This window comes from Pseudopipra pipra, chromosome Z, assembly GCF_036250125.1.
Source record: "Pseudopipra pipra isolate bDixPip1 chromosome Z, bDixPip1.hap1, whole genome shotgun sequence".
Taxonomy (NCBI): domain Eukaryota; kingdom Metazoa; phylum Chordata; class Aves; order Passeriformes; family Pipridae; genus Pseudopipra; species Pseudopipra pipra.
The window spans coordinates 66626220-66640832 of NC_087581.1; the positions used below are offsets into that span (position 1 = coordinate 66626220).

Sequence of the window (14613 nt, forward strand, 5' to 3'; positions counted from 1 at the left end):
AAAGGCCTTAAAATAAGAAAAAAAAAGAAAATAAAAAATCTTAACCCACAAAATTCAGTAAGAGAAAGTTGCACTAGCCAATCTGAACAAGAGACATGGAGATGTATAACAGCAGGGAGTTGCTGGAATTTGGATCTACCTGCTTACCCTTTGTCCCACTGGAAACATGCTGCTCTAACTAGGAATAGCACTGTAGGGTCACAAGATACCTGAGGTTGGAAGTGACTTCAGAAGGCTATCTGCTCAAAGCTCTAGGCAAAAGTGCTTCTGGAATTTCCTGAGCCTGTGGCATTTCCCACTACAGCGCTCATGTGCCAGCCCTCAGGCTGCAGCTGCAGTTCAGTGGCCCAGCACTATGGCTCCAGCTGTACACTGGAGCAGGTGCACTCCTATGTCAGACTGGAGGCCACAGAATATAGAGGATTAAGTTAAGTTACAAATGAAAACACACAGAAAAACTAGGGGAGAAAAAGGTGGAAAGACAAAAGTACTATGAGACAGAAGCTCTTTTACAATTCCTCTGCTCAGGAACAGTCCATCAGGAATTCATTATGCTACTTTTAGCAGAGGTATTTGATTACTACCCTCAGCTGGTTGATTTTGAAACCTGCTGACTAGCTTCAATCAAATTTGAAAACAGAGTCAAGACCAAATTTGAAGTCCCAATGCCACCCCACCCCAAAACAACCAGCTGCTGGTGGACAACACCCAAATCCATATCCGTGATGTAGAAAAGGCAGGTATTAAAACTCACATCTTAACCACTCCAAAAGGTAGCAGTCAATCAGTACACAGCTCCAAACCCAGCCATGGCATGTGCTGCTGCATGGCCAGCAAAAGAGGTAGAAGACAGGGGAGGCACTGCAGAGGGAAGGAGGAGAAAGATAAAGCGCATAAATCTAGCAGAAAGTAGGTTTCATCAGCTCAGCTGCTCATAGAACAGTTTGCTTTTTGAAGAGCTTACTCTCTAATAAGTTTCTTCTAAAGACAACTAACTACCTTAATATTTGCAAAGTTGCATGCAGGCACTAACAACTCTTTTAGTCAAAAAGAATTATACAAAGAAAGCATCAAAGTGAAACTAAGATAGAAAAGTTAAACTAGAAGTTAGTTTCAAGACAATTCACAGGTTTAATACCTAAGAGACATTAATTTCTAGGAAACAACAGTTTTAGCCAATTTCTATGGAAGTATTTGCAAAAATTGGAAGTAACCAAAATCCGTAAGATCAAAACCTTATTGCAGATGAAGAGCATCATGAGACTACTACTCTCCACTGAAAAGAACATTGACAAGGTACCAAAAGGTATTTATGCTGACATGCATTCACAGAAGCACAGAAATCTTTTTATAATTTTCTTTATTCATAGAATACATTTTCTAAGGATGAACCATGGCAAATTCGTTTAAAACTTTTACAGTTTGGTAACTGTAAACTTCCTGTTTGGTTCACTGGAATTGATAACATGGCAGTGTGAGCAAATTGAACTTCTGAGACGTATCGGTTTTAACCCATGGGCTGCCCACAGGAAAGGGAAAAACTAGTATTTTTAAACTGAAACAACCCACAAGAAGTAAGCAGCAGCCTGAGGAGCGTGATTGCAAGCATCACATTTCACTGTCATCTCTCATACCATGTATGGCCAAGAGGTAAACATCCCCACTGTAAAACATAATAAAAGCACATTAATCCAGATATTCAAGCAGATTAATTCAGATTCCAAATATAACATAGGAAAAAATTGTACAACTGCAAGATTAGGAAGCGTAACCCATAAAGAAGCTATAGGGTTCCAATGAACCACCACTGTCATGCCAGAGGTTGCAGGTGCACTAGAGACATTTGTGGTTACACTAGTCCACAATTACAGAAGTACCAATCCAAGCTGCTAAAATGCACTACAGAAACTATCTGTCATCAGGCATGGCAATTTGAACCTAAATCTTTGCTAAACGTAAGCTTAGTGTGAGAGGTTTTTTTTCTCTAAGAAAAAAAAAAAGAGTCATGGAGTTGAATCTTGTTGCTCCCTAAATAGCACTAATGAAATTATGCTAAATGTTTAAAGATTAAAGCTTAAGCTTTTAGCTACAGCAGCTAAAAGCTTAAACACACCCAAATAAAAGTGATTTTACACAATTCTTCTACAAATTTTTAACCCAAAACTTAGAGATTTTCAACATCTTCCCCAATACATACCTACTGTCACATCTAGCAGAGAACAATCTGAATAGTCACAGTTTAGAAACAATCCTGAGAAGAGATGTGAGGTTAAATGCTATGTGATAGACAAATCCAGAAAACCAATCCTCCTCATACTGAAAAGCTGAGGGAAGGCAGACATTTTCTCAAAATGCATTGTTCTGAAAAAGTTTCTTCAGAGCTGCCTCCTACAGCAGAGATGCCCATAAACCTATCTCAACATATCTCCTCACTACAAGTATGTTCAGGGGATCATAACGAGCTGGGTCTGTTGTTTTCTGTGAAGAGGACAGAATGCTTAGTCACGGACTTCAAATGCAGTTTGCACCAAGCCAACAGTACAACAACCTCTCTGTATGTGCTGCACCCTTTGATAACGTGATCCCTGTAGTCATATCTAGTTGTTAAACGGTGGCATGACTCAAGGACACAAAGGTGAGTGATTAATCAGACCAAGCCACACAGCTTGTTCCTACAACACATATGTTTTTCACTCCTACACCCCTTCACAAATTAGTCTTTTAACTTAGAAAGCAACTTTACTACAATACTCAATTTCAGTATGAAACGTGATCACGCAGGAACAATCAGGTGTTGCAGTAAAACAGTCTGGCATTTCCTCCAAGTATTTATTTTGTCTGAAGAGCTCTGTTTTCATTAATGAGGAGAATGTAAGCTTTTCCCTGAACTGTAAAAGCCTCAGGCAACGCCACCTACTCAATTTTAGTATGTGCAACAACGAAGTATCTTAAGACGTTTTGGCTTGGGAACTCATTACAAATATTCTCTAAAATACAAAAAATTATTATTCCTCTATATTTCAGAGACAATATCTTCCTCTAATGCTATTGATACCTCTTTTTAACTCTAGAAGTATGTACTTTTCCCTTGCAAAGCAAAATAAATAAACTTGTCTATCAGGATTTGTGTCTGGGCATTATATGTCAGAATGGAAATCTCAACAGTCAAAATTCTTACATGAATCTAAGTGACCCATTCCTCAAGTTCATTCCTTTTTAAAACATATGCAGAAAATACTCAAAGGCATTTTTTCCAACTTTCTCTATTCTAATTAAGAGGTTAAAATAAAAAACAAACAAACAAATCCTATTAGATTCAGATAGATTGTCGCCACTTTCTGAAGTTCACCACAACATCATCTTTAAATAGTGAGTAAATATCACAGAACATTTTAACTGAAAAAAAATATTAAAAGAATTACAGTAACACCTAGCATTTTGTAGCAACCAAACTCCTGCTGCAGATAATAGAAAACTTTCTATTACCCTGGAGTAACCCTGGAGCCAAACAACTGTTAGGTAGCACACACCAGCAGATGTAGGAAAACCCAAGTCCAGACCAAATCGCGCTGTGTAAAGTGGTATAAAGTGTGCTGACTACCCGGAGTAAGAACTGATTCCCACCGAATGTAAACTACTTCAGTTGTATACAAACAATGGGAGAGAAGGTGCAGAGTTACTCCAGCCCCAAATCAGACAACTGTGCCTGGCGGATCAGGAAAGAACACAGAAACACTGTGAATCAAGTACCTGTTTTGCTACCAAGCACCTCGCTCATACTATTGCAAAGAATAATTCTGTCCGGTGATCTCAGGAATAGCTACAGATGTTTAACAATGCCATTAGCTATTAAGAGCCGTAATACTGTTTTGTATACCTAACTTTTATGTCCAAATTTGAAAGCATTGGCCTTTTTAGTTTAGCAGAAGCAGTTGCTGGCAAAACAGCAAATTCTATAGATTTGCTCCTATTAAAGTCTAATTGCTTTTGCTGAGGCCATCCTACAGGGCAAAAGGCAACTTTGAGGTGGATTTCTTCCCTTTAAAGATACATTTTATCTTCGTGTACCGGTCTAAATGCTGCCTCACACAAAAGTAGCCGTGAAACACTTGCAAGATTTTGGCACAGACAGTAAGATCAGAATATGTGATTCCTAATATATGAATGAGCTTGCTTCCAGGATGGTAGAGTGAGTTTGGGGAAACAATGCCATTGGGCACAAATACTGCGCCACACAGTCTAAAGCCAAAAGAGCAAAGACTCCACTGTTCCTTAAGAATTGGAAAATTACTTTTACACTTTTAAGGTTTAGCAATCAGCATAAAACTCTTTGTTTCCAAGACTCCAGGGAATGATTTGAAGCACTTACAAGCACTTGCAAATACATTGTGTATGGCAGGTAAGCACAATTCAAGCAGAGAGCTGTATGCTTTTATGTATGTGTCACCTATAAACATAGTAAGACTGGTTAGAGTACACGGAACTTGATCTCTGTTTTATTGGTCTTTGGGACTAGTAGTAAAGGAAAGGAATGTGATAGTGAAGGCCAAAGCAGGTCACTGATACATAGCCATTGTTGCCGGACATAGAGATTTCTGTGAACATTTTTTCCTGCACTCTGTAGGCCTTGCTTGCCATGGAAGTGGCAAGCGTGTATTGTTTATAGTTATAGACTGTGTGAAAATATGTGATGCTTATACTTGTTAGCTGTGTGTCTAATTATAAGGTTTGAGAACATAATATGTTTATAGAAAGAAAACCTTGAGAAACTGAAGATAATGAAACACCTGCAAATTTAGTAAAACTCTAAAAGCAGATTAATTAGAAAGAGGTTTCTATGCCAAAGATGATTTCAGATCGCGTGGACAGAACATCAGGTCCAATGAACTGGGAACATGAGACGCGTGCACAGACTGAGCTATCCAATCATCTTATTATAAGCATGTGCCCTAAACAAACTAAACTGTATAAAAGTTAACTGATTTAAATAATAAATTGACATATTGCCGACCATAATGGCCTGTGAGCATTATGTTCATGCCTCCCCATCGATAAGCCATGGATACAAAACTGTCAAATGCTACTGCTCTGTAAGCTACTTAATCCTTGTCATCAACTAACATTATGTCACATGGAAAAGCCCATGAAGGAATTTTGCAGAAACAATGACACATGTGAAGTCGCTGCACTGCCTCATATCAAAAGCACTATATTCAGTGTAACCATGTTGCCAGAAAAAAAGAAGAAAAAACAAAGGTTGAAAATTAGATATCAAAAGAATGCTTTCATTAAAATTTATATTTTGCTTAGTGAAATAAAAGTTTCTCACTGTATCTGAAAAAAAAAATAATTTGGAAGCACTCCATAAATTAAAAAGAACCTATTATAGCCAGGACAAAGGTATAAAATTTTTCTGCTATACTTGCATTGTCTTTAAGAGGATCTGTGCAGTTGACATGCAGATATGCCACCAGAAATTTTACAGAAGGTGTACCTGCTACAGAATCTGTTCTTTTAGAGAAAAGATGAACAGATCACTTATTCATCTACATTTATGAGAGAGGAAGCCAAAAATACATCTGCTTAGGTTTACACAGTGAAATTTCTCACACATACCTCACGTCATCAGTTCTCCCAAGCTAGAGACCAGAACGAGATGAAATATGAGAGCCAATTAAAACCAGATGTACTTGCATTGTACAGTCTGAATGAAAGAAGGAAGAAAACAAGCCACTGGAAAACAGTGTAAGGAATATTCAGGAAGTTTTCAGAAATGTTATAGGTTTGTTAAGATTAAATCAATAGATAAACAAATACTAGTTTCTATATAAATTTAAAATAAGTCAACATTTTAAATGTACAAGCCACTAAAGCTATCACTAGAAAAAAAATATCCCTTATAGGGAGGAGAGGAAAGCTTGACCTGATTGTAGAAACAAAACTGTAACTTTTCACATTAAAGAGTCATCTAAAATGTGTGTAAGGACATCTGAGGCACCAAGGATTTGGAAAGACTATTAAGGGGTTACACTTTTTTCCCTGAACTGTCTGTCCCCAAATCTGTATCTTCAACCTCAAATAAAAGGAAGGTAAAGAGAGAGAAATGTTTAATACTCAAAATCTCTCTGAACTGTCCTGACTAAAATTTCAGAAGTGTTACTATGGAAAAGAAACATAGCATATGGGTTTTTATCACCTTTTTCTAAGCTTGGGGTTTTTTTCAATTTGGCATAAATTCCACATTTAATTAATCAAAGCAATAAATCCATTTATGCTGAGTTACTTAGTAAAAACATAATTTAATAGATTGTAAAAATTAGAACTATATACTCCGCTTCTGCTCCTACTAATGGTAGTTTACCAGTTCTGCTTAACATGAAATGGATCCATCTCCACAATTCCAAATTGTCAAATATTAACATTATTATACAGTACAGAAGAGAACATTCACTCTTATTTGTGCACCCCATGCTGGATTCACTGCTTGAGACTTGCTCCAAATCTTGACCTTATTCTCAGCCAAAACTATTATCATGGTTATTGTTTCTGCCTTGGCTGAGAGGAAAGAATAGAGACAGGCAGCCCAAAAGGGAGTGCCAAAACACAGATTCATTGTCACAGCTGCTGAAACTGGCACACAGAGGCATTTTGAAGAAAATTTTGATTCTAAATACTACACTAGAAATCCAAAAGGTTCCTCACTAGAGGCTGCAAATAAAGTCATAGTTCCAAACAACACCAGTTAGAATTTTTATTAATGCAAATCAGTATTTTTTAAATAAAAAAAATAGAGTTTAAGTCAACAGAAATAAGAATGCCCAATAGTATAGATAAGTACAACTTGCTACGCAATATTTTTTCCCAACAGATGAGTAACAAAACAGCCTTGACTTGCAAAGAAGAGGCTTAATTGACAACTAAAGATCTAAACTGGTAGCCTTTGAAAATGCACACCTAAAACATTAACTGTTAACATTTTCTTATATATAAACTTAATATTTTTCTAAACCTAAAGATAAAATAAGGCTGCAAAGTTTAGTTGATGCCATTTATGAACTGCATAATCTCATAAGATAGAACGGAGTTTCAAAAATGCAGCAGAGAGGGAAGCAACTCAACTGCCACTACATCCCACCCTACTTAACCACTTCAGCAAGTGAAATAAGACAAAAAAAGATAAAAAATCAGAAGTGACAACTCAGAAACTTTATTTTATATCAATAGTTTAGTGGAAGATAAATAAGTAAGTATTTTATGAACAAAATCCTCAGAAGATATGAATACTGAGGGTTCTTTTGATTTTCATGGTCTCACTTCCCTTTTTATTTAGGGATAATTCAAATCCATATCTATTATGCTCTATTTATATGCTGTATCATGAGATCTTTGGCACAGGATTTGAACACAGAGATGACTATCTCTCTACTAGGTGACATCTGACTTTTTCCCCCACAAAAATTCTCAAAGAATACAAATAATTGGCACTGACTGATCCCTGGCTGAATATGCCAGTAACTTCTCAGTCTACAAGTGCTTAAGAGTAACAGAGCTCCTGCTATCAAAAGCCTTCTTTAAGCTCTTTATGAATGTTTGGATGCAGACTCAGAGCTGCTTTCTGTGTTACTGCAATTTCAAAAGCTGCTGATCAAATCAGAAATAACCTCAGTTCTGTAACAAGGCTTATGATAGATTGCTTGCTTAGGCAAATCATTTTCACTTCATTATCTGAACAAAATTATACAAGAGACATTTGAATCAACTGGCTAAAAGTAACTATACCAGTAGTTAACCTTTAAATTTTAATTACCTGTTGATGCAGCATCAGCAGCTGTGAAAGGAAAGCCAAGCTTCCTGAGCACTGAATATAAATATGAAGTCTACATTCAAAGTTAGCTAGAGCAAACAGGTAAACAGACCTACTCATATGCAAAAGTACTTGTCATCTTAACAGCCTGTTTATGGCCAGTCCAAAAGAACGGGATGGAGCCTCTCAATTCACCTGAACTCCACCTGAGTACGTAGAAGCTTCATTACCTTCCCACACTTGAAAGGAGACCACCTCCAAAGTTACTTGTGAAGCAGAATTCCTTTCCAACTCTGCTGAATCACAGAATTAAACACCAGAAATACAGTACTGACTGGAGCTATGCAGTCCAGTTCTTACTGTCACAGACAACCAAAAGAATTGACGGCCGGTCTAGACATTTCACATGCAATTCTATTCTCAAAAGAATGAAATTATATGAATTCAAAACCAAGTCCCACAACCCCTTTACCTTATCATAGCAATACCTTCTATTTATTTAACTGATTACTCACTACCTCAAGGAAAAAGTCTTCAGCATCCAACAAAAAAAAGGTGCAGTGGCAATTAAATATCCTATAATGTCAGTAATGCAAAATACAGTCTTCTGTAGTTTATTTGCTAGCAGTATTCCATGCTCAGCAGGCAATTATTCCCAGAACTGCAGGTTCTATGTAACAGCCATTCTTTAAGGATTAGATTTGCCATTTTTATCAGCTGTTGACTGCTGCGGTCTAGTGCCTTAACTTTCCTGGATGTACACTATGGTGGTCAAAATCAGTACATAATGGTTCTGCAGATCGCTTTACTTAAAAAAAAAAAAAAGATAGAAATTGGGCCAAGAAAAAAGGCAGACATTTTACACATTTAGCAGAAAATGATACTAAGAACAGTCAATCAGACCTGTGCTTATAAACAGTTAAGAGAAGTGCTGTATGGATGAGTCCATTTGAGAGGTATTTATTTTTGAGAGAATATAATCTTCATTCATTGCTTGCTAATAAGCTCTTCTGGATAGAAGATAGTGGTGAGCAAGCAGCATTCATAAATCTGTGCCCAAGAGTATAAAACTTCAGAAAAAAATTCTGACAGATTTAAAAGAAATTATTTCACCTGTTTTACAAAACTCTCTGATCTATTTGGGAATGAGATCATTCCTCTAAATATTTTTCCTCTTATTATAACTGCACTTAAAAATACATATTACTCCAAGGCAACTCTTGGCCTAAAGGTTTAATATGGCCTGTAAGTTGGGCTGCAGTGAGAGTAGATCCCTTCAGTGACAGCTGTTGAGTCAGAAGTAGTGCTTAAAGGTTTGAGCAAAAGGCTCAAACTGAACAAAAAAAGTTTCTAGTGGTTAAACAGGCCATGAAGTTACTACAAATTTATCTTTAGAGAGGTGTCCACAGTCTGATTTCTGAAACTGCTGGTGCAGACAATAGAAAAATAAAATAAAAAGGCTGTGATTAACAACAGCTTGTTTATGTTACCAGGTCTCTTAAAGACCTCCCTCCTCTTTTGTAAAACAGAGGTTTAAAAAAGAGATAAGGGTGTTACTTGATAGTTCAGCAATGATCTCTTCTGAGATGAATTATTTTGAATCTCAGCAGCCCAAGTGAAAACAGCATCTCATTTGCACATTCCTCTATGCAGATATTTTGACTGCCCTCAAAATTTCTTCCAAAACAGTAATTTTTTTGTCTTTTGTTTGTTGATCCTTCTTCCCCATCCCATAGAGCCATTTTTCACCTTCACAATATATGAATTCCAATTAAGGCAAACCACCAAAAATACTAAGAAAAATATTTGTTACTGACTTTTCCATTTCTCAGTTTTTGTTGCTGTTCAATTTAAAACTTGCATGAAAATACCCAGGGCTTGTTCATAAAGATTTCTGTATTTATCAGTTCAAATATATCACATATGGGTATAGAGTGTCTCATTTAAAAGAGAAAAGAAACAAGCAAACAGAAGTCTGAAATTTGTTTGTTGTTGAAAAACAAAAGCCACAATTCAGAGGCTTGACAGCCAACTTTGTCACTGCATGCCCATACCTACCCCTCGGAGAGTCTGAGTTACTGTGTAGGCTTAGGGTCAAAACATCTAAACAAGTGTAACTTACATATTGAGCTACAGTCATGAAAATTTTTCTGGAAAAAAAATTGATAATCAGTAAGCAATTCCTTTCAACAGGAATAAAAACAAAGAGTATCTTATGTTCAAATTATGACCTCATCAACTCACAGAGCCACTGCTGTATGTTCATGATGAAGGAACTCAAAGTAGTATATAGATGTAATGTTTTCTTTCCAGAAATTAAATTCTTACTTGGTTAAATCTGTTTTGGGATATTTCTTTTTCATTTGCTCTATCAACCAGTAAATTAGTCTAAATTTAAGGGAGTTGAAATAATAGTAACAAATTTAGAGCCAAAATACTGAGTTATTTAATTGTATGACAGTTCACATACCAACAAGATAAAGAATTCCCATTTTTATATCAAATTTCAATTATACATTCTGGAGGGGGAAAAAAAAGAAAACAACATCAAAACACAAACACAAACCCCAACTAAGAAAGGAAGAAATTGTCCAATTTACTTTGTTTCTCTACAACTACCTGAAAGGAGGTTGTAGTGAAGTGGGGTTGGTCTCTTCTCCCGAGTAATAAGTGACAGTATAAGAGGAAACAGCCTCAAGTTGCATCAAGGGTGATTTACATTGGATATTAGAAAAAATTTCTTCACCAAAAGGGTTATCAAGCATTGGAACAGCTGCCCAGGAAGTGGTGGAGTCATCATCATCCTCACAGGTATTTAAAGGACGTGGCTCTTAGGGACATGTTTTAGTGGTGGATTTGGCCGTGTTGGGCTAACGGTTAGACTTGATGATCTTAAAGGTCTTTTCCAACCTAAATGATTCTATAAAGTAATTGCTTACTGTGGGGATTTTTAATATCAGGTACAAATTTTATAACTCTGACCTAATCAAGTACATTGCTCAATTTGCAGACTTTCTCAATTTATTTGCTCATGGCATACTGCATTCCCTGCTGTTAAAACTGGTAGAGCACCACACAGTGAACATCATTGTGACTAATCCCTCTCCTAACTCACTGCTTTCTCTAATGGAAAGATATATCATCCTCTCATCACATCCCACCATTCCTTTCCAGACACTTGTGTTCAAGATAATGCAGTCACTGTTTTGTTTTCCATTCTCCTCTTTGTTCCTTTCAGAATAACAGCTCTTGGACATCCTGCTGCTGCTACCCAGAAGATAAAATGATTAAAAATGTAGGCAAGCTCTTCCTATTTCTCCTCTGAGCACTATATCCACTGATACACTGTGGGACTGTACTCCTATTTCCAAGAGCAGTTAACACAGGAATTAATGTAGTTTCTTATTTTGGAGCCTGGAATGGTCACAGATTCTTAACTAGTTCTTTCCTTACTTTGGTTTCCAAGCAAAGATATAAGAGTCACTTAACTTCTACTTCCTCCCCTCTCTAATTGCCAGCTCTCCCCTCCCTGTCACTGCATGTCTAGTCTTGTCATAGCTTGACAATAAATGCCTTGAAATTTTTGATGAAGCGATAAAAAAAAAAATTAAAGTGGAAAAAAGTACTTCACTAACAAATATTGATTTAAAAAATAGTTTTGCTGTTCTTCTAAAATACCACCCAACAGAAGTTATATCAGTTTTCTTAAATTTTGCCCACAGACAACTGATTTACAGCATAGTCAGTAAATATTCCCTGTTGCTGTTTTCATGCTCTCTGGGACATAGAAATTCACCTGTAGAAAGAACAGAAGAGTATTGCCACAGGCTCTTGATGATAACATGCAAAGCCCCGGAGTATACTGGAAGAACTATCCAAAATCCTAACTAAAACCTCATGCTTTCATGGGTCAGGCAAGCAGTAATATTTTTGGTTCTGTCCTCCCTCCCCCAGAGGAAAGGAAGTGTAAGGGTGAACTTCAAGCAAGAAGTTATATTTATTCAGAGTCTGCATGAAAGCAAATTACTCATCTGAAGTGATTTCTGACCCTGACACTTAAAGAAAAACTCTATGCAGTTAAGCTGCTTGTATGGATCCTACAGAAGACAAGCATAACTCCTTAAATTCAAGACATACTCAAATCTCTGAGTGCACACATTTCTGGGGGAAAAAAAAAGAAACTGAAAATTTACTTATGAAATCTAATTTTTGAAAGATACTGTACTTCACTAGTGGAACAGTATGTAAGTAAAACATAAGTAAAGAGTAAAACAAGTAAAAACCTTTATATTTTCAAAACTCTTCCTGGACAATTGCATGTTGTTGAAGATGTAATTTCAGTAACTGTATCAACACTTCAGTATTGCATTACACTATTTCTTCCTGTGGATAAGTGTCAACAGGCACATCATACATTAAAAATTACACAATTCAAGAAAGCAGTAATTTTTTAAAAGGCTGACTTTTAATTTTAAAATCACAGAATATGCTGAGTTGGGAGGGACCCATGAGAATCAAGTCCAGCTCTTAGCCCTGCACAAGACCATTCCCAAGAGTCCCATCATGTGCCTGAGAACATTATCCAAACACTTCTTGAACTCTGTCAGGCTTGGTGCTGTGACCACTTCCCTGGGGAGCCTGTTCAGTGCCCAACCACCCTCCGGGGGAAGAACCTTTTTTTAATATCCAATCTAAATCTCCCCTGACTCAGCTTCATGCCATCCCCTTGGGTTCTGTCACTGGTCACCACAGAGAAGAGATCAGTGCCTGCCCCTCCTCTTCCCCTCACAAGGAAGTTGTAACTGCAATGAGATCTCCCCTCAGTCTCCTCCTGCTGAACACACCAAGTGCCCTCAGCCGCTCCTCATACGGCTTCCCTTCAAGGCCCTTCACCATCTTCACTGCCCACCTTTGGACACTCCCTAATGGCTTAATATCTTTTTTATACTGCAGTGCCCAAAACTGCACTCAGTATTCAAGGTGAGGCTGCCCCAGGTCAGAGCAGAGTTGAACAATCCCCTCCCTCGACCAACTAGCAATGCTTTGCCTGATGCCCCCAGGACAGGGTTGGCCCTCCTGGCTGCCAGGGCACTGCTGACTCACATTCAACTTGCCATCAACCAGGACCCCCAGGGCCCTTTCCATGGCACTGCTTTCCAGCATCTCATTCCCCACTCTGTTTTAGGAATCTTCTGGCCCAGTCTGTACCAGCTGTGTGATGCTCCCAGTTAATTTCTGGCAAGCTGAAGTCCCCCATAAGGACAGGGGCAGTTGACTTGGAAGTGTCCCTTAGTCCCTCAAAGAAGAATTCGTGGACATCATCGTCCTGGCTGGGAGGTCTGTGGCAGACTCCCACAATGACATTTGAATCATTTGTTTGCCCCTTGATTCTTACCCAGAGGCTCCTGACTGTGCCTTTGCCAACTGTGAGCTCCATACATCCTAACCCTTCTACTACACACAGTGCCACCCTTCTGCCTCTTCTGCCCTGCCTGTCCCTCCTGAAGAGCCTGGAACCATCCAACAGGGCACTCCAGCCAGAGGACTCATCCCACCAGGTTTCATTTATCTCAATGACGCCAAAGCTTTGGGACTGGGCCGAAGTTTTGAGCTCCTCTTGTTTGTTCCTCATGCTGCGGACATTGGTGTAGAAACATTTCAGGTGTGGTACATTGTAGCCAACACCTCATGAGCCAGATTGAGGGATCCCATTAGTGCTCGTTTCTTCGAGTTTTGGCACACCATCCCATCGCTCGTCACTGGCAAACCTGGTTTCTTTTCAGCGTGCACTAAAAAAAGGTACTTATTTGTTTGTGATGATTATTCCTTGTCATATCAGTTTAGTTCTTCCTTCTATAATGTGAATTACTTCCTGCACTGCTATACTTTGGGCTTTCTCCAACTCATTCATAAAAAACTCTCGTGTCTGGAGGCAATGGAGGAAAGCTTATCTTGTCTTTTCCAACAAGCTTGTTCAGCAAACAAAGCCTATATCTACAAACATATTAGTTATGCTAAGACTCTGACTAAAGGTTTCCTTCTTCTCTACTGTATCTCCCTAACAGTTCCACGCATTTTAAATTCCTTCAGAGCAGGAAAATAATCTAATTCTATACACAAAAATTATTTGCTATTACTAAAACAGAAAGAGTGCACAATGTCATTCATGTAATTTCAAATCAGCATCTCTCTACAATAAGAAAACACACACAATTATAACCTTCACTCCGACAACAAACAAGGACACAACTAGCCCGTGGAATTTCAGGGAAATCAGTAAGTCCTACTGGAAACCACTCTGCTCTCATTTCACCATGGTTTCACATATGACCTTGAGCTGGGGCTTTGCTTTGCTTGTGTGTACGCAGCTTTTCCTTTCCTTATTAAACTGTCTTTATCTCAGCCCACGAGTTTTCCAGCTTTTATCTTTCTGATTCCCTCCCTCATTCTGCTGGGTCAGGGTAAGCAAGTGGCTGCATGGAGCTTAGCTGCCTGTCAGGTTTTACCCACAAGAAGAAAGTTTAAGCAGAATTTTTACTTACTTATATAGTCAGTACATAAGGGCAATATATAGCCACTTACAGGAAGGCTCAAATATTTGAATCTAGAAATAAAAACTTTCATGCTTGTAGTTATTTTAAACGTGTTAAATCTCACTTCTAGAACTTTCACAGAAGAAAAACATTTCTAAAAAAAAACTAAGTTAGCCTGCTAGAAGACAGATGTCACCACTTTCTCTCTAAAATTATTGAATTCAGAGGAAAAAAGGATATAATCGGATAGAAAAAAATAACCAAGGAATATTAGGT

General features: G+C 37.9%; 1 protein-coding gene across 2 annotated transcripts in view; it reads right to left on the reverse strand.

The window, feature by feature from the left end:
• Positions 1-14613, reverse strand: part of LNPEP (leucyl and cystinyl aminopeptidase) — a 54228-nt gene that overhangs the window by 31415 nt on the left and 8200 nt on the right. The window contains exon 2 of one of the 2 annotated variants that reach the window (XM_064642558.1): positions 755-861. The exons of the other annotated variant lie outside the window; for it this stretch is intronic. The gene's annotated coding sequence lies outside the window, so the exon portion shown is untranslated. The remainder of the gene's footprint in view (positions 1-754; positions 862-14613) is intronic. 2 annotated transcript variants of the gene reach the window in all.